Source organism: Bos mutus, chromosome 1 (genome assembly GCF_027580195.1).
Source record: "Bos mutus isolate GX-2022 chromosome 1, NWIPB_WYAK_1.1, whole genome shotgun sequence".
NCBI classification, from domain to species: Eukaryota; Metazoa; Chordata; class Mammalia; order Artiodactyla; family Bovidae; genus Bos; species Bos mutus.
In genome coordinates, this window is record NC_091617.1 from 72,736,841 (window position 1) to 72,763,190 (window position 26,350).

Sequence of the window (26,350 nt, forward strand, 5' to 3'; positions counted from 1 at the left end):
CACAGGCTCTGGCAGAGCCTGTTAAAACATATACAAGACAATTTCACTAAATATTTTTAAGTTATTCTAAAGTGAATTACTTAGAACTTTTGAAAAGTGTCTTTTCAGTTTGTTTTTAATGACTATCATTATCTTTACAGCCTTAAATCAGGCTTTCCTCCCCATCTGTGGGGGTTCTTACACATTCCAGGTAGCGTTTTTAAGGTGAAGTTGCCCCGAGCTGTATGTCCATTCTGATCTTCTCTCCTGAACTGCAGATCCAGATAATGAAACTGCCTCCTGCACGTGATCGTGAGTGTGTCTCTCAGGCCCCTCGCCTCCACACTGAATTCTGACCCATTTGCTCCCTCCTCCCAACACCACCCCAGGCTGCTCCGCATCTCAGAGAACACTGGCACCGCCCAGTGCTCCCTGCTCTTTCCCTCACTCCCACAGCAGTCGGTCCTGAAGCCCAGCTGCTGCTTCTCCTTTCTAAGTAGTTCTGAGTCTGCCCATGGCTCTTGTCTTCACTGCCAATCCCACCCGGGTTCCAGGCAGCTTCAGGTCTTACCTGTGACACTGCAAACTCCTTCCCTGGCTCCAGCTTGGCCACGCCGCCCCCTCCTTCCTCCTCCAAACAACACTGAACCTCGAGAAATTCGACCCTAACATATCACTTCCCTGTTGAAAGCTCTAATTGTTCACTATTGCCCTTAAGATAAAAAGTCCCAAATCCTTAGCACGGTTAATCAGCAGCCCCCTCCTGCGGCCTCAGCCCCTGGGGCGATACATTCGTCCAGATGAGCCAGGGGGCTCCTGGGTTCTCCTTAGTTTCTGGCAAATGGGGCTGGTTCATGGCTCTCTCTCTTCTCCTCCTTCCCCAGCTTCCCTCTTAATTCCCTGCCCCCACTGTCACCCCTTCCGAATTTCTGACATTTAATGCTGTCTCTCACCTTGGGGACTTCACACTTGTGGCCCCACTGCCTCCTACTGAGAACACTTTGCCCCAAAGGTAGAAGAACACTTTGTCTTCTAACTTTTAACCCCCCCTTGCTGTGCTGGGTAGGTGCGGCAGGTCAGAGGGCTAGCCTGCTGCCTGTGGGGCACTTTCCAGTTCGCCCTGTGACACTGAAGCACATTATCGCCATTGCTTGGTGTCTGGATGCCCCCCTCCGTGACCTAAGTGCTGCAGACAGGGGCTGTGTCGCCTTTGCCCGTTCTCCCCACCACGTCTGGCGCAACAGGTTTTTAGGTCAATCATGATTCATTTAGGCCTATACACCAAGCATATGTGTGCCTGCTATTTTGGCTCTTAAACAAGCACTGTCAGAAAGAGAAAACACCTGGTTTATAAATATATGATAAAGCATTGGGTATCACTCACAATTAAACACATGCAAATTAAAATAACAAGGAGATTCATTTTTTACTTACTAGATTCGTAAAGATCACCAAGTGTTGAGAACTGGGAACCCCAGCAGGCACTCTCCCCACCACGGTAGGAGCACACATCTGCAAGAATCCTTCAAGTGCAACTTGGCAATCTCTGCTCAAAGTTTAACCACACACATTTTTGTTTGTCACTCCCAGAAATGTGAAATTTCTTACATCTCCGTACAAAGGACACACAGGAATATTCAACAGTTCATTGTAATCATTGAAGGAAAAAAAAGGAAAAAACCACTACCTGTCCATAAAAAGGAGACTAATTAAATAATTCCTTCTTCTGGAAAATTATGTAGGAACTTTTTTTTTAATGAGTTAGATTTACATATGTTCATGTGAAGCAATTTTTGAAACAGAAAATGAAAACAGAAAATGTGTTTTAAGTTGTGATTTTAAAAGGAAATATACATATGTTCATACACATAAAATATTTTGGGACAGATACACAAGAAACTCTTAACAGTAATTACCTTGGGGGAGAGAAACTGAGATCTGGGATAGAAGAGAAATTATTCACTGTATATTCTAAGTGTTGGAATATTTTAGGCATTAATTAGCTTTGCAATTATACAAAGAGAAAACTCTAGGTTTGTTTTTGGTGGCTCAGACAGTAAAGAATTTGCCTGCAATGCAGGAGACCCACAATCCCTGGGTCAGGAGGATCCCCTGGAGAAAGGAATGGCTATCCACTTCAGTATTCTTGCCTGGAGAATTCCCTGGACAGAGGAACCTGGAGGGCTGCAGTCCATGGGGTAGCAAAGAGTTGGACATGACTGAGCAACTTAACACTGCGACTACTACTGAATTTGCATCTCCCTGAGATTCTAGCAATTTTCCTTCCCTCCCTCCTTCCTTCTTCCTTCCTCCCTTCTTTCTTTTCTTCCACTCTCTCCTCCTTTCTAAGAAAATTGTCTTTCTAGAATCTTCTAAAACTATTAAACAGAAAACTACCCCGTTCCCCATCCGTGGGTTGGGAGTCCAGTTTTGACCGGTGAGTCCATCATCACTTGCCACTAAGCGTCGACTTTTCTAACTTGATGAGTGCATCCGTCTCGTCAGCCCTTCTTGTTACTGCAGCCAGAACTTGTCCCCACCCCCACCCCGCTGCAACTGCTCCCAGCACCTCCTTTCTCTCCCTTCTTGCCCCTAGGCTCCTCTGCCACCATCATGCAGAGTGCCTGAGGAAATCAATTTTCCCACTCGGACACTGGTGAAAATCTGGAAATAGAAGGGGAAAGGGGGGTTACAACCCATGAGGTGACCTGTGCTCAATGAGAGCCAGTGGTCGATAAATACTTCCTTCACAGTTCTCTGTGAGTCCCCAGGTTCAAGCTCTGGTTTCCTGCTGGACTGACCCTCAGATAGGCTCTTCCTCGTTCCCCTTTGCCCTCCCCAGCCTTTCTCCTGTTTCTGGGATCACGTCCCCAGATAAACTACCAGCTTGGGCTGTAGAGCTGCTTGCTGTGAGGACCCAGGCTGGGATACCATCCTTGGCCATCTGTGTGGAGTTCTGGCACCCCTGTCCTGAGCATCCAGAGAAGACTTCCCTGGGGAGCTTCTCTCTCTTAGTCTTCTTGAGGCCAAATCTCTATCTTCTACTTTATGTCTTTTCTCCCCCACTCATGTGAGGGTAGCATTCCTCAAGCTCGCTATTCTTTTCCAAAATTGCCCCCAAGTCAGACAGAAAAGCACAGTAAAGATTTTACAAGTAGAAGCATCCATTCTGTAAATTAACTATACCCTTCACACTGGGATGATCTTACATCTGTTTTAGATCTCTGAACTCTGGTTTGGTGATTCAAGAAACAAGAGAACCTCTGAGTCCAACTCCTCCTACTCCCAAGCAGGAAGGTGGGAGCATACACGGTCTGCTCCTTTGGAGACCAAGGCTCCATGCACAGAAGATGCTGGGCCGGCCAGCCATGCAGAGCCCCGGCTCCAGGTCACTATTGTTTCATCAGCTTCTGGTCAGAGTTCCCTCAAAGAGCTGCCGATGTCTTTCTAACAAGACTGGAAAAGTTGTCTGGTGGCTGCGCATTCCCTTCATCTGCCCTTTTTCTGGGTGGCACTCTCTCTTTTCTGGTGTTGTACTTTCAAAACAAACCATCTCCACTGGTTGTGGTAAATTTCAGTGAAGAAAATTTCAAGCTGGGAAGGGTGAGAAGACCTACAGGAAGGATACTATATATAGTCCATCTTTAATGGCCAGAGAACAAAATTGCCTTTTCATTACTGTCTGCCTTTAAGAAATAAATAACACTTTTCTTTGAAATTCAAACCAGAATACATTGCACAGTCTGCTGAGATTTGGTAAAATATGTGTTAAATATGCAACATGGCTCTATTATTTAGACCTGACTATGATATTTTTTAGGAGAATAGTTTCATTTGGGCATTCTGTAGACCTGAGTCAACTTAATCTGACAAAATCCTAATCTGTCATAGAAGTCTAGAAGTTTAGATCTAGAGGGGCCTTAAGGAGTCACAGGGCTCAGTCTAAGGTCATGTGATGAAAAAAGATAGGAACATGCATGGGGGAAAAGATTCATTCCAACTGACCACCTAGAGGAAGACCTTGTATACTCACATTGAATAAGTGCCTTTTGCATCTTTTTATCTATTACAATTCAAGATTTGGAGGTTGTACTCCCCATTGTTCAGTTGAAGAAAGTTATTCAGAGAATAAAGTGACTTATTCCAAGTTACATAGTTTATCGTGACTCAAATTGGATTGGAACCTGATTTCAACTCCAGGCCAGTATTTTTCCATTTACCATGGGTTTCTGGTAAACTTTGACTGACATTTCCATAGCAACAGTCCTACCCTGGCCACCCTGCACCCCTACCCCCAGCCTCTTCCTCAACACGGATCCGTCTCTGATCTCTCTGTGTCTCCCAGCCCCAGAGCTCGCTCACACTGTGAATGAAGTGGGCTGCTCCAAGAACCTACCATCAGGGATGCCATCCTCTGAACACACGTTTTAAAAATTATTCCTAGACCCTTCTCAGTTGTTTTCTTTACTTTTTTTCCCCAGAATGACTTTCAAAACAGACCTATCAGCAATGTCCTCTTCTCAAAAAAAAAAGTTAAAAAAAAAATTACACTTTGGGTTCCCTGCTTTTCCATTACTTACATGCTAAAGTCCAAAGCCTTTGGCCTGGCATTCAAGATTCTCCGTGATCTGGCCCCTGCTGTGTCACTCACCTCCCCATCACCAGGTGCAACTGGTCCTGCCATTAGAACACTTTGCACAGTCGGCCTGGTAATATTGTGACTAAGGACACTGAATTCATTTTTATATTCAGCAGAACATCTGCCTGGGTCTGGATGCCGTAGGTGCTCTGTGACTGTGTTGAGTGGCACAAGCTCATCCCTGTTCTCTGCAGCTTGGTCCTGATGACCTGTCTAGACCCCCACCATCAGGGGGCAGGTCTGGGACTGCCACGCTTTGCAATAGACACTAACACACAAAGGGGTGAGATTAGCTCCCTGTGTAGAGAAGGTCCTAGAACTGGCTGACCTAAGAAATATTTCTGAGCATGCTACTGATGCAACTGAGGCTTTCTGAAATCATTACATCAGGATGCCTGGTGTGTTTCCTACAAACTTTACCTGAAACATTTCAGTGCCTTACTGATTCCCCGGATTAAAACTGCTTAGGACCAGATGAAGGGCAGTGATGCTGAAAACTCCACAGACATGGCAGCGCCCTGTTCCAGGCTAGGTATTTGGGTCCAGGGACACCTTACAGAGGCACTTAGAGTCTAACGAGGGCTGTGGAGTGGATAGAACAGACAGGAAGCAACCCCGCAGAGGAGCACTGACAAGGCAGCAAGATGAGCACAAAGAAGGACAACAAGTAGTGGACAGAAGTGGCAGGAGAGTGGAGGTCAACTGAGAGAGTTTACGCAAAGTGCCTACGCATAGTAGATGTGGCACATAGTAGATGCTCAATAAAAGACAATCGGTCTTATTCTCACCATCACACATCCAGCTGGGACACAGAGGAGTGAGGCCTCTGCCTGTGTGTGACTGCTACGCCTCCTCCCAGCCCCTCCATCTGCTCCAGCAGATTTTCTCTCAATGAGAAACACACCAAATTCTTTCCCTCCCGGGGAGGGAAAAGCTGTTCCTTATGCTGGGAACCCTCTGTTCCCCGCTCTTGGCAAAGTTGGTTCCATCTCATCCTTCCGGCCTCAGGATAAATGCCACCTCCCCAGAAAGGCCTTTCCCGATGACCCCATCACTCCTAGCGTTATTGTCTATTATATCATGCTGCCTATTCCGTTCTGGGCAGTTACCAGAAACTGTAATGATGGGGTTTACTTCTGGGCTTTGTTTATTATCCCACTAGACTTCAAGCTCCAGAAAGACAAGAGCCACTTCTGTGGGCCTCTGCTCTCTGTCTCAGACACTGCGATGAGCTCACCAGCATGTGGTTGGTCTACCTCTGCCTAGGGGAGCTGGGGAGGCCTCACACAGAAAGGTACATTTGATCAGGGTCTTGGAGGGGGCACACGATGTTACCCTCCAGGGGCTGCAAAGATGAGGGGGCCCCAGGCCTGATTTTCAGTCAGAAGGGAGTACTGAGAAAGAAGAGTGTTGTCATGATGAGTAGCTCCATTCAGGAGAAGACAAGAGTACTTCCAACACTGGGGTTCAAACAGAAATACCCTGGGGGTGGGAGGGACCAATGAGTTTGAATATTTAGGGGAGACTGTGGGCAAGTTACTGAACCTCCAAACTCCTCGCCTTTAAACTGATAACCTGGGAAGTCTGAGGAAGTGGGGGTCCAAGGCTCTCTCCCCTCATCCTGCTATCGGGTGCTGGGCGCTCAGGCCCTGCCCTCTTACCCGGGCTTTCCTAGCAAGCGGTCTTCTGGCCTGGAATGCGTGATCCACCCACCAGGCAGGAGACCTTATCAGCTGACCAAGTCCAGTTTTAATAGTAATAATGAAAATTAGAGGGATTACCATTTATTGAACTCCTACTAAACACCAACCTCTGAACTGAGCATTTCACACACAAATACTTTTTTAAGCCACAGTCACCCCACCAGGTTGACTTTATTTCCCCCAGTTTCAATTGGGATTCAAAGTGGGTAAGTAACATGTCCAAAGTCTCAGGAACAGGAAGCTAGGGACAGAGTTTCAGACCCAGCCAGTGCTCTGAAACACTGCCTCCTCTGGCCAGTGTATCTCACAAGTGAATCAATGTATTAGTCATGGGAAGTCAGGCAGCCTGAACCTGCCCCTCTCTGGGAAGCTGATACAGACCTAATCCCTAGACCAACAACGCAGAGGGGGAGACTCTGGACTTTGGTTACCCTGCTGTTACTCCCTCTCCTGCTCCAAGCTGCAGGCTTCTCCTCCCCAGGACAGGACCAGGAGTACTGTTGAGAAGAAGGGGGTCTTATTGCAGAAATCCTGCTTAACTCTGCCCTGGAGTGGGGTGGCAAAGAGCTTGGGTAGAGAGGCTCATGATTGGTTTGAAATTCAGCACTTGAACTGTCACCCTGGCTGGAGCAAGTCTCTTTCCTGCTTCTCATATTCACTCTCACCTTTGAAATGAAGTTGAGAACAGTCTTCTGGCATAGCTAAGAGAAGTACGTAAAAAAAACCTACTTAAGGTGCCAAGCGCATATCCCTGGCACACAGCAAGCCCTCAGGCATTGGTGGCCTTTAGTATCATTAGGATGAGATGGTTAGATAGCATCATCAACTCAATGAACATGAGTTTGAGGAAACTCTGGGAGATAGTGAAGGACAAGGAAGCCTGATGTGCTGCAGTCCAGGGGATTGCAAAGAGTTGGACATGACTTAGTGACTGAACAACAACAACAGTTGTTAACAGTCTTGAGGGGAATCGCCCACAATAGAGTGGATTTGAATCTTGGTGCCATTATTTTTGGGAGGACTTTGGGCAAGTTACTGAGCTTCTAAACTCTTCATCTTTAAACTGGATAATCTAGGAAGTCTGTGGAGGTGGAAGTCCAATGCCCTCATCTTTAAATTCAAATCAGCTTCTGTAAGGAACTGGGAAATGCCAGAGGTGGGGAGTGATGCTTGCCACATATGGACTGCATCTGTCTAAGCCATGGTCTGCCAAGAGATGGCAGGACTTCTGAACCATCTGAATCTCATCAGGGCATCCAGGGTGTGGTCTCCAGAGCGTGGCTGTAACAGCTGGTCTGAAGCTTTTGACTAGTCTGTTGATTTGGTTTGAACTGAAAGAAGATTGTTGTAAGGAGTGTGGTGAGTATGACTCTCAAGGGAATTGGGAAAGAAAAAGCCATGGAGAAAGGCCTCGTCTTTGCATGCTGCCCTGGGTGTGCCTGGCTTCAGAAGTTCAGCTGTACAGCTCAGGGCAGGCCACCCGACTATGAAAGGGAGGGCCCTAGGTAACCAGAGCTCCCTGGCTTGGGTTTTAACATCTCCTTCTGCTTCCATGCCCCCTGCCAGCCTTACAGACTCACCTTTTCTCCAGGAGAAGAGCTCAGATCAGGGAATGAGCTCAGTCTCTTGGTAACATGTCAGACACGACAGTGAGGTGAATTAGTCCTGAGAGGTGGACCCTCTCTGAGGAAAACACTGAGTGTCTGGGCTTGCCAGGCTGAGAACCCAATCCTGTCACATGATGGCTCCACCAGGTGACTGTCATTCTGAAGCCTGGCAGAGCTGGCAGCTGACTGTCCCAGTGGGCACTGGTCTCCCAGGCTCCTTTATATGTAATGATACCACCCTCAGGGTTGTGCAAAGGAGTAAATATTCATGCTTGCCATACACGAGGTCCTCAACAAATGCTCATTACTAAACCCAGAGACCAGCCTAGGCCAAGAGATTGTGATCTCTTTATGGCCTGGAACCCTGCCTTTCATTGCTCTGGTTTCTCTCCCTCACTCGCCAGTAAGTCCCTAGGATCTGACCTTAACCTTGGTGATTGTCTTATCCACACAGGGGCTTCTACCACCCTGACTTCTGTTCACACATCCATTCTGCCCTCCACGTGTTCCCTGGGCCACACTACAGCAGTTACATGATTGAGCAAAGCAGGCCGGGCAGCATGGTACCCACAATCTAGAGCAGCCACCTACTGGCTGTGGGATCTGTCTCCAGGCCTTCCCAAGTCTTGGGCCTTCATTTCTCCATTTGTGAGATGAGAGTGTTGGGCTAGCTGCTTACATGCTGTACTTGTGTGAATGAATTATTCCATCCACTTGTTGGTCCATCCATCCACCCACCCACCCAGCTAGCTATCCATCCATCCATCCTATATCCATCTCCAGCATCTTCTCAATGCTGTATTGAGGACTGTGGTAGGAAGAGAGAGTTGAATGACTCTGCCCCAGGCCTCTAGCCTTTCACCCCACAGTGAAAGGAGGTCTGAAGGGAACAGACCCCCGCCGTTAGGGTGTACTCTCGGAGGGGACAAGCAGTTGGACAAGACGGTACACGGGTCACTCTAGCGGCATATTGAGCGTCCCCAGCCATGGGTCTGCAGAGTGGCGGCGCCCAGAAGTGATCCTCCTTCCGGTGGAGATTCCTCCCCCTCCCGGGCGTTAGCGCCCTGAAATGCCCGCCTCCCCGAGGCTGTCCCTCTGGTCCTGCCGCAGTGCAGCACAAAGGTCCTGTTGTGGGCTGCAGCCCAGGCAGCGAGAGCCTCAGGGCCTCAGGGTGACTCACCCTCTTGCCATTTCCTTTGTGCGGCTCGCCGGCTCCTTGCTGGAAGCCGGCTCACGGCTGCGGGTGGGCAGGGAGGCGGGGAGAGGGCGCGGGAGGAGGGCGCTTTTCACACGACAGGGGCCACCCTCTAGCCGCCACCCCTACCCCCATGCCGAGAGGGATGACAAAAGGCAGAGCCCCCGCCTAGGGAGGCGGGGAGTCCTGATCGGTGTTCCTTGGCCCCCTGAACCAATACAGCTTTCAGAATAATGAAAACTGGCCAGGGAGGGGAAGGTATGGGTATCTTGGGGAGCCCCGTGGGCTGCCGGCCTCCTGGCGGCTCCTCGGTCCCAGCCCAGAGGCTCTGAGGGCAGCATCAGGACCTGCCGGCGCTGGAAGCCGCCTCCCTGGCCCAGGCTCAGGGCTCGCGCTGGTGCGTGGCCAGAGGCAGCCGCCACCTACGTAAGAGTAAAGGATGCCAAAGAGCAAGGCCCGGGAGCCTGGGACGTGTTCCTCCGAAGGCTAACTGCGTGACCTCCGGCAAGTGTTAGCGATGGAATTTCAGACATCTCTCCCAGCAGGTACTAAGTCGCGGTTCATCAGATCCTTCCCAGTCTGACTCCTGCCTCCTGTGCGGGTTTTATCTGTGCCCACGCACCCCTTAGCTCTGCACTCCAGCCGCTCTGAACAATCTGTTGTTCCCTGAGCATACCCAGTTCTCGCTCACCTTCAGGTTTTGCAGAAGCTGTTTCAGCCGCAAGGAAAGCCTCTCCATCCTCCTCAGGGGCTTCTGGTTAGTCCTGTCTTTCAAGAGGCAGCGCAGGTGTCAGCCTCCGCAGGAAGCTGCTCCCCGGAGTCCCCTACAGGTCCCCCCTCTCTCCTTAGAACTTTGGCGAGGCCCTGTCAGAGCGCTCACCACCTCCTACTCGGCATCTCCTGCTTGTCTCAGGCAGGAAGGGCACTGAAATAGTGAGTGAATGAATGAATGAAGGGCTTGAGAAGAACTGTTTCACACACCAGTGCCCTGTGGGTTGGGACAAAGATAAACTAAGTTTTTAGGCAGGTGCTATTGTGAGGTTGTTGTCCAGGACGAAGGAATGATCCACACAGGCAAAGGAGGTACATCTGGCATCAGTATTCAGGGCAACTCACGATTTGTAATCCAACCATTGAAACAAAAACATGCATGGCTGCAGTGCCCTTCTGTCTTGGGCCAAGTCAGCAGGTGTCCCTGAGAGCAGTGCAATCGGCATTTAGAATAATCCCCACACACCCCTGTAGTTCTTTGGGATTTGTGAAGCTTTCACCATCACTGGTCTCCTGGGATTTGAGTAGGCAGGATGAAACTAATTTCTGACCTTGTTTTAGAGATGCATATGCTAAACTTTAGGGAAACTGGGTCTTGCTGAATATCCCACAAAGAATAAGTGGGATAAAAGAGCACAGGTCTTCTTTCAACAAATCCTCAGAGGCTATAGGTGTCAACTACCATAAAAATGAAGGGGATGTGGTTCTTGCCATCACAGATCACCCAGGCTTGTCAGAGAGACCCAAGTAGAGCATGACAAATGCTACCTTCATGAGAGGTAGGAGGGGGTATTGGAGTCTAGAGGAGGAAGAGGTTTGTTTGGGCTGTGAAGTCAAGGAAGGCTTTGCAGAAGAAGAGACTTTTCAACGGGGCATTGAAGGGTGAGTAAGAGTCTCCTGAAGGCAGAAGAAGACAGAGAGGGGAAGACAGTGAAAGGGGACCATGGTGGAGGTGACGCTCGGTTTCTCCATCTGAAACTAAGGTATTAGTCTTTCAATGTTTAAGTCAATGAGGATAATAGAAGCAGATGCAGTGGTTTGTAAATCTGAAGGTCTTTGAAGTTCCTGCAAAGCACCATCCTCTGCGCCTTACCAAATCTCTGCGGCAAAGAACGAATACCCCCGTTCTGTGGAAAACTCTCCCAGAGAGATTGTGGATTTGGTAATCGTTATCAGTTGAATGGAAAACTGGGGTAGTCCGTGGAAAGGGATGAAAGAGGCCAGTGGAGAATTAAGACAGAAAATACCACAGTGTGTCTTATGCTGAAAAAAATGATTCAGAAGGAAGGCACAGTGCCCAAGCATCAGCTTGTGGCATTAGCCCAAACCTGCTTTAACTGACCTTCAGTGACCTCTTCCAGCATCCTCTACATGACTTAGGGGGTATGCCCCTGACTCCTTGGATCCTCACCCTTCATACTCACTCTCTTCCTTTGCCCCCAGGTCCTCACCTTGTCAACTCGAGTAATACTGCTGATGATTACTAGGAGAGGAGACTGGAAATGTCCATCTAACCTGGCTCTCCACTCCATTCATGTGTCTCCTGGGAAGGAAACACAAATACAAGTGTATGTTCTAACGGAGATTGAGCCAACCTTCAAGGGGCTTGATCCCACAAGTTCCCACAGCTCCAGAGATCTAAATTCAGCAGCATCCAAGGACCTCCTGTGAAACCACTGGGAAACAGCCAACACTTTGACTTGTAGGTCCACACTGAATACCCGAACTGTAGTCTCCATATCCTTCACTGCTTCTTGTAGACATTGTTGTATTATATTCATTTAGGGATGACAGTCCAACCAATGCCCAGTCATTGAAAAGCAATGCAGACCTCCCTGAAACTTCTTTCTTGATGGAAGAGTGGGACCCAGGAAGTCTTACTGATATCATTTTTGTTGTTGTTCAGTTGCTCAGTCATGTCTGACCCTTTGCGACCCCATGGACAGGACGCCAGGCTTCCCTGTCCTTCACCATCTCCTGGAGCTTGCTCAAACTCATGTCCATAGTCAGTGATGCCATCCAACCATCTCGTCCTGTCGTTCCCTTCTCCTCCTGCCTTCAGTCTTTCCCAGCATCAGGGCCTTTATCATTTACCATGGCTCTTTATTGGCTGATTGGCCCAAGGATGAACACATGACTTTGGGCTAGGGTCTGGGCAAGCCTCTCAGCTTCTTTTTTGAAATAATTTGAATGGAGAGACATAGTCACTCAAGTTACGAGTATGCTTGAAGTGAAAGATCTTGCATTATTGAGAGAGTAGCTAGTACTGTGTATGACAAAGCAGGAATCACAGCAAGCCTATGTTATGCAAGAGAGAAAATAAGAGTTTTGTAGAGTGGTCTATCCAGTCTGCCAAGAGGAGAATGGAGTTGACGTGCAGAAAGAGTTAGAGACAAGATCTTGTAGCTCTGAAAGGACAGAGAGCCTCTTCTGTTCCCTTGTGACTCAACATTACCCCCTGCCTGTCCTTGGAGGTCAATGATAGCCCCCTGTGTCCGCTCAGTGACCACTCTTTTCATTTGAAATTGTTTGAGAGGGTATCTGATCCTTGATACCAACATGCCCTAAGTAAGAAAAATAATAAAGCCTAAGATTTAGTGTATGTGAATTAATCCTTAGGATTCCTTGGCTCAATTCAGTAAACATTCCGTGGACAACTTTCACCAGGTTCCGGGGGCATTCTGAATAAACTTGAGATCCACTATATATCTTTAGAGTCCTCAGACTGGAAAAACGTGTTCTCCCATACCTATAACACAAGGTAGTTTAACATTAGCACCCTAAGAGAAATGCAGATGGAAAGTTGGAGGAAGAAGGAAGGAGCTTGCCAGAAAAGGGCCTCCAAGGATAGGTGGAATTTAATATTGGAATGAAGAAGGAAGAATGGAGATATGAGAATCAGAAGTCCAGGGGCAGGAAGGGACATGATATTCATGGAACATGGTAAACTGAGTGGCCTAGAAGAATTATGGGGTTTTGTGGAAGAATATTAAATGAACCTTATTAGATTTGATTGTGATGATGATGGCCTTGGATGCCATGTCAAATTGGCTATCCCAGAATAATAAGAATGGCAAGAATCTTGGGTGTCATCTAGTCTAGTTCAGGTAATTTGTCCCTTTCTCTCTTATTGCTGACCAGGGGATTTTTACAGAAACTAACGCTTAAGGCTTTTGATTTTTTATTTTGGTCAACCAAAAATTAATTTTGTTATTTCACTAACACTTCTCACATTGCTACATTCAATAGTTATACCTGACATTTCTGTAAAATCTTCTAATTTTCGTGAAATGTTATCTTCAATCCACTCTTCTGTAGAAGCAAAGGAGCATTCTCCCACACCATGAGTTTCATTTTCACTTTCCATATAAGAAACAGTCACTAAGGTTTGGGTTTTTTTTGTCTTTTTGTTCATCTAATATTCAATCTTATGAATTATAACTATATTCTCAAGAACTGTCATCTTCTAAGATACTTGTATATATGTCACCCTGACAATCAGAGAAAGTATCTGCATAAAATTCATTGAAAAATTCTTCACTGAAAATTTCATGATGGATCATTTTTGAAAGTTTTACATTTATAATATAAAAGAGGTTGGAGAAAAACCTACTGAGCAAAAAGTGAATGATAAACACTGGGCTGGAGGAAGCACAAGCTGGAATCAAGATGGCCGGGAGAAATATCAATAACCTCAGATATGCAGATGACACCACCCTTATGGCAGAAAGTGAGGACGAACTAGAGCCTCTTGATGAAAGTGAAAGAGGAGAGTGAAAAACTTGGCTTAAAGCTCAACATTCAGAAAACTAAGATCATGGCATTTGGTCCCATCACTTCATGGCAAATAGATGGGAAAACAGTGGAAACAGTGGCTGACTTTGTTTTTCTGGGTTCCAAAATCACTGCAGATGGTGATTGCAGCCATGAAATTAAAAGACGCTTACTCCTTGGAAGGAAAGTTATGACCAACCTAGATAGCATATTAAAAAGCAGAGACATTACTTTGCCAACAAAAGTCCGTCTAGTCAAGGCTATGGTTTTTCCAGTGGTCAGGTATGGATGTGAGAGTTGGACTGTAAAGAAAGCTGAGTGCCAAAGAATTGATATTTTTGAACTGTGGTGTTGGAGAAGACTCTTGAGAGTCCCTTGGACTGCAAGGAGATCCAACCAGTCCATCCTGAAGGAGATCAGTTCATTGGAAGGACTGATGTTGAAGCTGAAACTCCAATACTTTGGCCACCTGATGCGAAGAGCTGACTCATTTGAAAAGACCCTGATGCTGGGAAAGATTGAAGGCAGGAGGAGAAGGGGACAACAGAGGATGAGATAGTTGGATGGCATCACGGACTCGATTGACATGGGTTTGGGTGGACTCCTGGAGTTGGTGTTGGACAGGGAGGCCTGGCGTGCTGCAGTTCATGGAATCGCAAGGAGTTGGACATGACTGAGTGACTGAACTGAACTGAACTGAGCAAAAAGTGAATGATAACTGCAATCATAAGTTGTATAATAAATTTGATAAATATTAAGCTCTTAACAACTTCACACAGTGATGTTAATTGTATCACTCCCTAAAACATATTAATACATCTCTGGTCAATAATGCATGGGACTACGTTGGTGGCTCAGACAGTAAAGAATCTGCCTGCAATGTTGGAGACCTGGGTTCAAAGATCCCCTGGAGAAGGGCATGGCAATCTTTTCCTGGAGAAAAGATTCTTTTTCTTGCCTGGAGAATCCCATGGACAAAGGAGCCTGGTGGACTACAGTTCATAGGGTCATACAGAGTTGGACACGACTGAAGTGACTTAGCACAGCAGTAGCACTCAGGTCAATAATGTATTATGGAAGTCACCATGACTGAATGCATCCCACATGTTTACTTGCAAAATTGTCATTTCAGTGGTAATGACTCAAACTACTCCTCTCTTCAACAACTTTTAGTCCTTTCCAGAAGAATCCTCTCACTGCCAGGAAGGGTCTTAAAACCCAGGGAACCAAATGTAGGAATTCTGCAGCACATGATCTGAAACTGCAGGTTTGTGAAATTAAGAAAAAGGAGAAGGATATTCACTATGTGTCAGCATCAGCATATTTACTGTGTTTTAGACTCTATAACATTAATCTGCAAGGTAGATGTGACAATCCTTTTGCAGATGAAAAAACTGAAGTTCTAGGCAGAAGTAGTGAAGTCCTCCAGGCAAGACAGCTGCACAAAGTGAAGCAGGAATGTGACCCAGCTTGCCACAGCCATGAGTTTCCATCCTGCTTCTGTGCTTCCTTTAAGGCTAGACAGGCCTGCCTTCAAGTAAATATCACTTACAAAGGAATTTCAAAATGACCTTCACTTAAATGAATGGTTGATGGCTAGAATTGAGTGGGTGGAGGAAAGAGATTATAACAACCAAAGCTTCATTGCATGAATTTAGCAAAGCTCTAAACCATATACACCAAAGTCTGCAGAGACACTTGGCAAAATGGTTATTTCTTTTTAAATAGTCCCAGGACACAATTTATAAGAAGCCTTGAGCAAGTCCTCAAATTCAAAAGCCCTTATCGTCTCACAGATCCCTCTTGAGACCACATGGTGCTTCCGGCTTCCGGAAACAGCAGGTGTTATTGCTTCCACAAATAACGTCATTGCTTAATACACAAAGGGAAGCGGAGGAAGGAACGTGTATGGATTGGGAACAGGAGGAGGAGGCAGCATTAGATCCTTTCTGGGGCCCTGTCCAGCTGGAACACTCCTGGGGTTAGATGGTGGGGGTGAATGTTGGCAGTTTGGGTGCCAGAAGCCTTAGATGGGGGGCTGGAGAAGGAGGCTGGGGAGAGCATTGTCAGGGGAGAGAAATTATCTGGGGGTGAGAAAGCCCAGGACTGACTGATAGTAATGGAGGGACAAGCAAACAGAGCCAGATGAGGCCTACAAGAAGGCTGGGCCCAGCTGGTGTCCAAGCAGAAAGGCCAAAATGCTTAGCACAGCTTCCTAAAATTTGGGACCTATCAGAATCACATGGAAGCTAGTTAAAACGCCAGTTCCTGTGGGAGTTCCCAGAGACTGAGTCTAGAATGGGCCAGAGGTGGCATTTGTGACCAGTTCCCCCAGTAATCTTAAGAGACAGTCCTTAGAAAACACTGGTGGCAAGATTTTCTTCCATGGATGTCTGTGATTGGCTCTGTAAATTGAGAGGTTTGTCAAGGACAATGGTTCTCTGCCAGCTCTGACACTGGGCTTCTCCAAGGCTCCCATGCATGTCCTTGCCCATGCATGCAGCCCTCAGTATCTCTCTCAACATAGTCATTTCCAGTGCCTTTAAATTTACAAGGTGGATAGGTTGGCAGGTACCTGCTCAGCTCTTGAAAAGACCTATAGATGAAAGACTCTAGAAACTCCATCTGGTCTGCCTGTTTGTGTAAGAATAAGGCAGCATCGTATGTGTTCATGTGGGTGTCCAAATGGGACAGAGTCTCTCCCTCTGGAGGCCACAGCTTGAGGCCAAGACAAAACCATTTCCAGGTCACATGGAACCAGGTCACATGATCATGCAGGATGATTTATCGAAGAAAGAAAGCTTCAAGGACTCAAGGGAAATTAACCATGTATATTTCTCCAGTGGTTATGCTGGTGCTTTCCCTTGAAAAATAGTCCCCATGCCCTACCTGGACGGAAAGATTCTCAATGAATCTGTGTCCTGAAGGCATCCAGAGGGGGACGGCGTTTTCCTAACAGGGAAAGCCACACGAGAGCCTTCCCGGCAACTTTGTGCTATTCCTGCTACAGCTCCTTTCAGGGCTGACTGCGGGATCGGGGAGTCCTGTCTGGGAAAACAAGACAGGCCGGGCCTGAAACATTGATTTCTAGTTCAAGTTTCTCAGTGAAATGTGAATGAGAAATTTTCCACTTCTTCTTGTCCTGATTCACCTTGTCAGAATCTTTGGAGTCCCAGACTGGGGCAGAGAACGTCTATTTCAGGTGGGCATCCTGCCAGAGTTGCACCCTGAATAAATAGTCTTCTGTGCTGTTCCAGTATCATGTGTCTCCTTTTCGCCGGAAAAAAAAAAAAATCCACCTGACTTCTGCTTTATCCACTTGCTTTGGGATGAACCAGGTCAGAATGTCAGGAAAAGAGGGTGCTATGTAAGTCCTCTCCACTGAATACAGACTCAAGTGGGTGATACAGAACCATTTATACTTACTGAATCGCTAGGATATGTCAGGCTCTATGCCAGACTTTAAGGATCAGAAGGTAAGTAAGACACTGTCCTTATTCTCAAGAGTTTACAGTCTAGAGGCAGTCACAGTTGTGCAAATACCAGCCAGGGCAGACTCTGATAAAGATGATAAGAAAGATGCAGAGAAACGGGGGAAATAGGTTCTGGCTGAAAGGCATTAAGGAATGCTTCTGGAGGGTCTGTCATTTGCACTGGGTCTAGAAGGATGATTGGGACTAGAGAGATGGCGGAGGGGGCAGGGGGAGGGGCTGTCAGGAAAAAGCACTGTGGTTAGAACATCCCTGCTGCAGGGGGTACAGTACATAGTCTGGAGTCACTAGTGGGCAGATATATAAAGAGAAGAGTAGGAGGTAAGGCTTGAAGAGAAAAAGCAGGGGCCAGGCCATGAAGGGCACCTTAAGTCACGGTGAGGATCCGAACTTGACAAGGAGCGATGGACAGCCATCAGTGGACTCAGAGCTGGAAAGACAGGAGTTCTGTAGAGAGAACAGGTAGATGATTTTTGCAATAAATCACATGAGGAATTAGGTTGGCCAGTGCTAACCTGAGGAAATTAAAAGTCAATGACAGAATCAAAAGATATTTTGGAAGGAAAAAAAAACTGACTGACCATGGGGAGAGGGAGAATTTAAAGATTCTCAAACATGTGCCGATCCCCAATTTAGACAATGGCCCGGGGATGGAAGAAGGGTTGGTGATTACTCCCACAGGCTCTAGAGTCAGAAAGCCTCTATCCAATGTGCCCAGTTTCATCTTCCTAGGTAGAAAATTGACCGACTTCTCTTCTGTGAAAGGGAATGAACAAATTGTACAAATTGTGGACAAAGTAATTCTGTTGGCTATCACTGGATTGATAAGCCTAGCACTTTTGGGAGGATATCAATCATTCCCCAGGGTCCCCCAGGATCTGTGACTGAAACAGGGTACACTGTGAAGAGGGGGTGCCTGGTGTACCCCATTGCTCCCGTGGGAAGTGCTCACTCTCTCTATTTTTACTCTATGTAGTAACACATGACAAGTTAAGTGATTAAATCTTTTCTGCAAAAGAAAAATAAAAAAAGAAAGAAAAGCCCTCTTTTGAAAGTGAAGAGGTCTAATAAATGTTGTTCCTAGGGCATGAAATGAAAGTTTTGTGGGGAAAAACCACTGCCAGAATGGCATTTGAAAATTTGAGTTTTCTCCAAAAGATCCTGCAAACCATCCTTTTCATTCTCACTGTAAAATTATCAAGATGCTGTGATACATGGGATTTTCGAAACCACTAAACAGCATATTGATACATACAGAAACAGTAAAGCACACCAGGAAAGCAAATGACTATAAAAGGAGTATTTGTGAAACCACCACTCAGGTCAAGTTACAGAACATTGCCAGCACCCCAGCGCCTCTTCCTGTCACCCTTCCTTTCTTCCATTCAAAATAACTTTTGTCTTGACTTTCATGGCAACCACCTCCCTGTTTTCACTCCTCCCATCACCTAAATATGTACCCTGGTCCCTGAAGAGCAGGATTTAATTCTGATAACTCTTGACCTCCACACAATGGACTCCTGTGCATGTACTTTTCTGTGTTGGGCTCCCCTTTTCCGATATTAGGAACAAGACCATCCATGCTGGTGTGAGCCTGCAGTTTGCGTATTTCTACCACTGCCCTATAGAAATACACCACGATTTACTTATCTCTTTGACTACTGATGGGCATTTGTGTTGAATGGCATTGCTGAGTATGTTCTTATCACTGTGGATACATTTCTGTTGGGATCTTCCTGAACGTGGAGTTACTGGGGTCATAAAAACCAGATGTAGCTTTATAGTTAGTAAATACTGCTAAAGAGTCTTGCAGAGTGCTTCCACCAGTCTCCCTACACTTCCACCAGCAAGGCCCAAGTATTCCTGCCTCTCCATCCTCATCAAAACCTGGTGTCGCCAACCTTTTTTAGGTTTTAGGGCTCAAAGAGGTTTGAAGGCATCCTAGGCAAATAACCAGGGATTGGTGTGCTACCAGACCAATTTCAGTCTAAAGAGTTATAATATTTGTAAATAAGTATGATGAGTTATCTTCTCAGGGAAAGGCCCATAGTTTATGCTTCAACATGCAGAAGATTGTTATAAATCTCTGAATGGAGTTATAGACTTCCTGTGGGTGGGTGGCTGATCCCAAGAGAATCAGTTGTAAGGAGATAAAATGACATCTCAGAAAAATCTTTGAGATTGGAAATGGAGACAGGGATGGAAAGAACCAAGAATACACTGAGGCAAGGTTAAAGCCCTGAGGGACCAGTTCTGGAAACGAATGTAAAATTTTGTAACCTTGTATTGCTATGGAACCATTGGTTTTTAACAGGTACATAAATACTATTATATTGTTCTATTACACTTGCAATTTGCCCTTCCCCCTCAAAATATTTATTTGGCTTATTCATTTTAATTGCTAGGTGGCATTTATTTGCATTTGAACATCACATTTATTACCTGTTCCTATGTTCGTGGGTAATTTGTAAACAGTGCTGCAACATTCTTTTTTTTTTTCCTATTTTTTTTAGATAGGAAATAAAGTCAAGCTGAAGCAAGTATGGTAATTTTGAATGCTGAAGACAAGAATGTCTGCTATATTATTTTCTAGACTTTTCTGCATATTTGAACTATTTCATAATTTAAATGTTTTAATATGCAATATTAACCCAAACAGGGCACAGAGAAAGAAGAACACTTAAATGAGTAGATCCCTAAGTTTTGCTGGCTGGGTTGACCATGATGCCCATGGAAACAACTTATACCAGACACTCAAAGGATGTACCCAGAGGTAGTTTGGCAAAGACCTTAGGTTCCTCCCATGCCCCAGAGTTGGCAATGCAGTTCAGTTCTGGAATTAGATAGACATGGGTGGGATCTGATTCCAGTGTTCGTAGAATGAGACTTTTGGCAAAATGTTCAGTTCTCAGCTTCTTCATCAGGAAAACTTGGAGATTAAATCTGCCAGGCAGAGTTCTTAGGAAAGTAAACTCAAGTATGTGCCTAATAGGCAGTTATACTCATTTGGGTTTGATGAGGAAAGCAGAACCACTATGATTGTATAGAATAAAGGTTCCATTATAGGAATTTGACCTTTACAATTGTTGTAGAAGCTGGAAAAGTGAAGAATTGAAAGGGGACAGTTGGAGGATCAGAGAAAAGTCACCCACCAGGGGCCACAAAGCCCTGCAAATAGATCTCTGCATTTGCTGGTGGCCTGAAGCTGCAGTAGGTCAGCAGGGAAGGAACTGAGAAGAAACACTGGACATGAAGCGAAAGACAGCAGAGACAGACTGGGATACACAGAGACAAAACTCAGTTCATGATGGCCTGCCTGGGTCTCATGGTCAGTTGCTGGTCCATGGAAGGCTCAATAATAAGAGCAAAATGAAAATTTACCTAAATGGAGAATAATTACTTGCAGAGAATGGCATAGGTCTGCACAAAAAGCCTAAAGGTTTATGCTATTACTTATAGGAACCAGCTAAAGATTTCCACAAAGCTCCCTATCTGCCACAAGACACTCCTAGCACACATGAATCTACTGACTCTTATGTTCCATGTAGATGGCAAAGGATCTTGTGTGGCAGGCTGGATATGTTGCAAAATCTCATTTTCCAGACCCAACTCAGAGGTGGCAGCCTTTTAGTTACTCAATAAATGAGTTGAAGGAGCATGACCAAATGAAGTACAGTTGCCTCCCAAATCCAGAGGTTCACGGGGCATTCTGCCAATTCCCTGGTGTTCAGGGAGTAGGAGTACATATTTAGGTGATGGGAGCAGAGAGAAAATTAGGGAGGTGGTTGCCGTAAAAGTCAAAACAAAAGTGATTTTGGAATGGAAGAGGTGTGACAGGAAGGGGCGCTGGGGTACTGACAATGTTCCGTATCACTTGACCTGAAAGGTGATTATGCAAATGCTCCTTTTATAGTGGTTTGCTTTGCTGGTATGTTTTATGGAATTTTTCTGCGTTATCATATGCTGTTTAATGCTGTGATTTCTCTTTCACTTTTTATAGAACATCTTAACATGCCCTCATCACTGAACTCTTAGAAATTTCACCAAAAGATCTGCCTCTTGATTATCTGTGATATTCATTTTCCTCCATCTGCTTATATTTTTCTTACCAAAGTATTCAGAGTAGCTGCCATTCCCTGCCCTCCAGGACCAGTCAATGTGGTAGGCCTGTATGATTTCCCGTGGAATCGAGAGCTATCAAGGTCCCTGGGACTGGATTATGACAATAGACTGAGGGGTTAATATAGCCTCAGGCAGGACAGTAAAGGTGTATTGCTGGCCCTGCCAGCATGAAGCAAACTGCTCCTGCAGAGACCTTTAGCTGAAATGATTTTCCCCTCCCTCTGCCTTCCAAACCTCATGTCAGTTTCTCTGTGGTCAACTGGAAAGGTCATACAAAGAAAGGAAGTCATTTTTAGCTCAACTAGGCTGGTCCAGCCATGAATACTGTGAAACTCTTATTTAAGAAGCTCGAGTTCTAACCTAAGGATCAGTATCTAGAGGGAAACGTCGAAGGGACCCGTGGAGAAGAGCCACATAAAAATTAGAATGTGAATCAGTTCAAATTAAGACTGTCTATGAGAGTTTACTCAGTCAGGATCTGGAAAGCCCAAGGGAAGGGCAGGCTTTGCTCTAGACATTTCTGTATTTGACAACAATGATGAGAACCCACCATGGTCTTAGAGAGCATTTTATGGTTTGTGAAGCACTTTCACATCCATCATTTCATTTGGGGTAGATTGACCTTCTGCTTTACATACTTATTCACTAAATATTTATTGAGTATCTTCCCTATGCTAGGCACTGTGCGAGGTGTTTTACATATGTTGCCCCCAAATATGACATCGCCTGTGTATTTCACTATATCTTTGTGACAAAGGTATCATTGCTGTTTTGCATATGAGAAAACTATGGCTATTTCAGGCGTACAGAGATGAAGGACACCCTGTTCTTGCTCTCTAGAACAGAGGTGAACAAACTTTTTCTGTAAATGGACAAATAGTAGATATTTTAGGCTTTGTGGTCCATATAGTCTGGGGTGTGTGTGTGTGTGAGCACGCATGTGCATGCACTCAGTTGTGTCTAACTCTTTGTGACCCCATGGACTGTCAGACTCCTCTGTCCATGGTATTTCCCAGGCAAGAATACTAGAGTGGGTTGCCATTTCTTCCTCCAGGGGATCTTTCTGACCAAGTGATGGAACCTACATCTCCTGCATTGGCAGGTGTATTCTTTACCACTGCATCACCTAAGAAGCTCCATATAGTCTGTTACAACTGCTCAACTCTGCAATTATTGAGAAAATTGCTTTTCTCAATAATTGCAATAGAATATAAAAATAAATGAGAACAACTGTGTTCCAACAAAGCTTGGTTTTTAAAAACCAGTGGGAGAGATTTTTGCCTGTGGGCCATAGCTTGCTATCCTTGTCCTACAGGGTCACAGTCTAGAGGAGCGACTAATACAAACGGCTCCCAGTGAGATGATGTGTTAAAGAGGATATACAAAGGGCTGTGTCAGCAGAATACATAAGCACCTGTGAAACTTGGTGAGGGCTCCACGTGACCTTTCTAGAATCATGACCACTACAGCCTGTATTTCCAGGTTGTGCCATCAAGAACCAGGAAATGGCTTGTAGACAAATTAAGGTGGGATCTTGAGATTATGTCTAATGAGGGCATGTGTCCTCCTTTTGAGTTGACTGTCCTATGAACCAGTGTGGTGTGAGGACAGTGATCTACTGTCTGCTTCCCCTTCCTGTGTTAACCACACCCCTGAAACCCAGAGGTTCATATCCTGGGCAGTATGTGAGTTTGGTGTGACGGCACCCTCAACTTCTGACCTCGAGCTTGGAAATAATACTTCCTAGTAGACACCTCCTAGAATGTCCTCTAGGTAACATCCTCAAAGACAAGTCTGGTCCCTGCTCTGCCTGAGGCATAAAATCACCCTGGTGGTTGGATGGTCCCAGGAGACAGACTCAGAATAAGGAGGAAGTCTCGAAAATAACCTCAAACAGGACTGGTTGTCTAAGAAGGTGAGTTTCTGATCACTTAAGCAGCTGGATAACCGTCTGAAGAAGGACTTGGGAAACTTTCTGCCCTGCCCTCTTATTAAACAGCTCTGTGAACTTGAACACATCTCTTGACCTCTTTTAACTCAGTTTCATCACTTGAAAATGGAGATTACACATCTCTCATTTTGGCTGTTGTGATAATTAGAAGAGAAAGTCTTCCAAATTCTTAGCATGCACCAGCCTGACACACAGTTGATGCCAGACAGCCTTAGAGGGACTCTGACATCAGATGGGGTGGAGAGAAAAGATTTCTGACGTCTGAGGTTTACGGTTCTCTGATAGGTATATCTAATGAGGATTCCTTCCCTTATGTGATATTTCATGGAATCCCCCAAACAAAGGCGTATGACCTTGGAGTCTCTGTCAGTCAGTCAGTTCAGTCACTCAGTCATGCCTGACTCTTTGTGACCCCACGGACTACAGCACTCCAGGGTTCCCTGTCCATTACCAACTCCTGGAGCCTACTCAAACTCATGTCCATCATGTCGGTGATGCCATCCAACCATCTCGTCCTCTGTCATCCCTTTCTCCTCCCGCCTTCAATCTTTCCCAGCATCAGGGTCTTTTCAAATGAGTCAGCTCTTCGCATCAGGTGGACAAAGTATTGGAGTTTCAGCTTCAACATCAGTTCTTCCATTGAATATTCAGGACTGATTTCCTTTAGGATGGACTGGTTGGATCTCCTTGCAGTCCAAGGGAGTCTTCTCCAATACCACAGTTTAAAAGCATCAATTCTTTGGTCCAAATCTCACATCCATACATGACTACTGGAAAAACCATAGCCTTGACTAGACAGACCTTTGTTGACAAAGTAATGTCTGCTTTTTAATACGCTGTCTAGGTTGGTCATAACTTTCCTTCCAAAGAGCAAGCGTCTTTTAATTTCATGGCTGCAGTCACCATCTGCAGGGATCTTGGAGTCCAAAAAAATAAAGTCTGTCACTGTTTCCATTGTTTCCCCATCTATTTGCCATGAAGTGATGGGACCAGATGCCATAATCTTAGTTTTCCGAATGTTGAGTTTTAAGTCAACTTTTTCACTCTCCTCTTTCACTTTCATCAAGAGGCTCTTTAGTTCTTCTTCGCTTTCTGCCATAAAGGTGGTGTCATCTGCATATCTGAGGTTATTAATACTTCTCCCCGCAATCTTGTTTCCAGCTTGTGTTTCATCCAGCCTGGCGTTTCTCATGAGGTACTCAGCATGTAAGTTAAATAAGCAGGGTGATAATATACAACCTTGATGTACTCCTTTCCCGATTTGGAACCAGTCTGTTGTTCCATGTCCAGTTCTAACTGTTGCTTCTTGACAGGAGTCTCTGTGATCTCCTTGAAACTGGATACAGTGAAGGAACATTTAGTCACACCAAAGGATGTTACTTGGAGGGGAAAATGATTGTAGGATTTTAAATGCTTAATAGTTTTTCACTTGTACAAGCCATTTTGTTTAAAAGAGACTTCAATCATAAAATGTTTCTGTTTCAATCTGAAATAATTTTGCTTTTGAATGTCTATATTAACAGAGCTCTTTCTGAGGTTGAGGGGGGTTGGAGGAAAACTTTCTTTTTTAGAAAATTTTGCTTGTCACCTGTTAAAAAATGTGTTGTTCCATGAGTTGGTATTAGAAATAGGTATCGATTTCCATGAAGTCCTCCACAAAAGAAAAGTGTCTGAATTTGTGGGCAGAGGGAAGGGCAACTTCTTTTTCTTAGTGTATATGGAAAGAATCCCAAGAGACTAGTGAGGCAAGAATTATCAAAGCTGCGGTATTTACCAAGTAAGTCTGTGCCAGCGCCCGGCAAGCTGCCGCGGTGGCTGCCAAGCCTCAGTGTCCTCCCTGACCAGCCCCGAGGGGGCTCGCTGCCCTGGGACAGAGGAAGCAGGAAGTTTGCTGAACCCGGACAGAAGAAAAAGAACTCTTTCTGGAGAGTCCCAGCAGGTGGGGGAGCCCCTTTGCTCAGCCAGCCTCTTATGACCCTGAGCACATACAATAGCCCTCTCCCAGGAGAGGGATTTTTTTTTTTTCCCCAGGGTTTCTTCTTGGCCCTAAGATTTGTTCTCAACTGGCTCTCTCTGCGTGGGAGTTGTCTTGGCCTTTCTGGTTTTCTTTCCCTTTGGAACTCTCAGATCTTTCCATTGTGCGCCGTGTCCCTGTTAAAAGGCTGAGTCACTCTGCCTTGAAGCCTCCACATTCTCTCTTTGAATTCAGGTAACCTGGCAGATGTCAGTGGTAGAGTGGGGGAAAGGGCAGGTTTGTCAGCCTGCCCCAGCCCCAGGCACCCCCTCCAGAGCTTTGTTGAGGGACATAGCTTTCAGATGAGAAGGTGTCTGTAAAAGGTTGACAGAGCTGCCTGGGCCAGATGACCTTTAAAAACCTCTTCCAGTTCTGAAATTCTAAGATTTTGAAATGGTGTGTGCCCCCCAGACGATGCCATTTGAGGAAGAGCAGATGGAACTAAGGATGCATGTGACTCAGAGGAGACATCAGAGCTGCCTGCAAGATCCCTGGAATTTGGAAATGAAGGAGAGATTAAGTCTTCACATGCAGCCTCAGAAGGCAGAAGGTTTGGCTGGAATTTTATCACAGGATGGGACTTTACAGCTCATATAGAAAAGGAAACCTGACTCAGTACTTAGGGTCCCAGATACAAAGCCTGAAGACCTGATTTCAAATCCTGAGCCTTATTTATCATCTATGTGACCCTGGACTAGTGACCTTACCTTGCTGAGCCTCTACTTCCTTATGGGCCAAATGGTGATGATGGGTTTGAGCTTGCGTCTAACATCAGGCTGCTGTGAGAATCAACTAGGACAAGGGAAACTGCTTGTAAATTCTGCAGTTCTATAGATTTAATCTTATTGTCCAACCCCTTAATTTTATAGAGTAGATAACCGAAGTCTAGAGAGGTTAAGATACTTATGAAACCATACAATGTTGTTCTAAGGTAATAGCTGATAAGACCTCAGGGATAATTATATTGATATAATTACCAGGCATAATTATATTGATCCCAGGAAGCCCTGGGAGAAAAGGCTTTTGGGGGACCTTGGAACCATGATGCAGCCCCAGCTTCCCAGTGGAGTTTCCTCTCACTCTTAATTTTATTTTCTGATTATA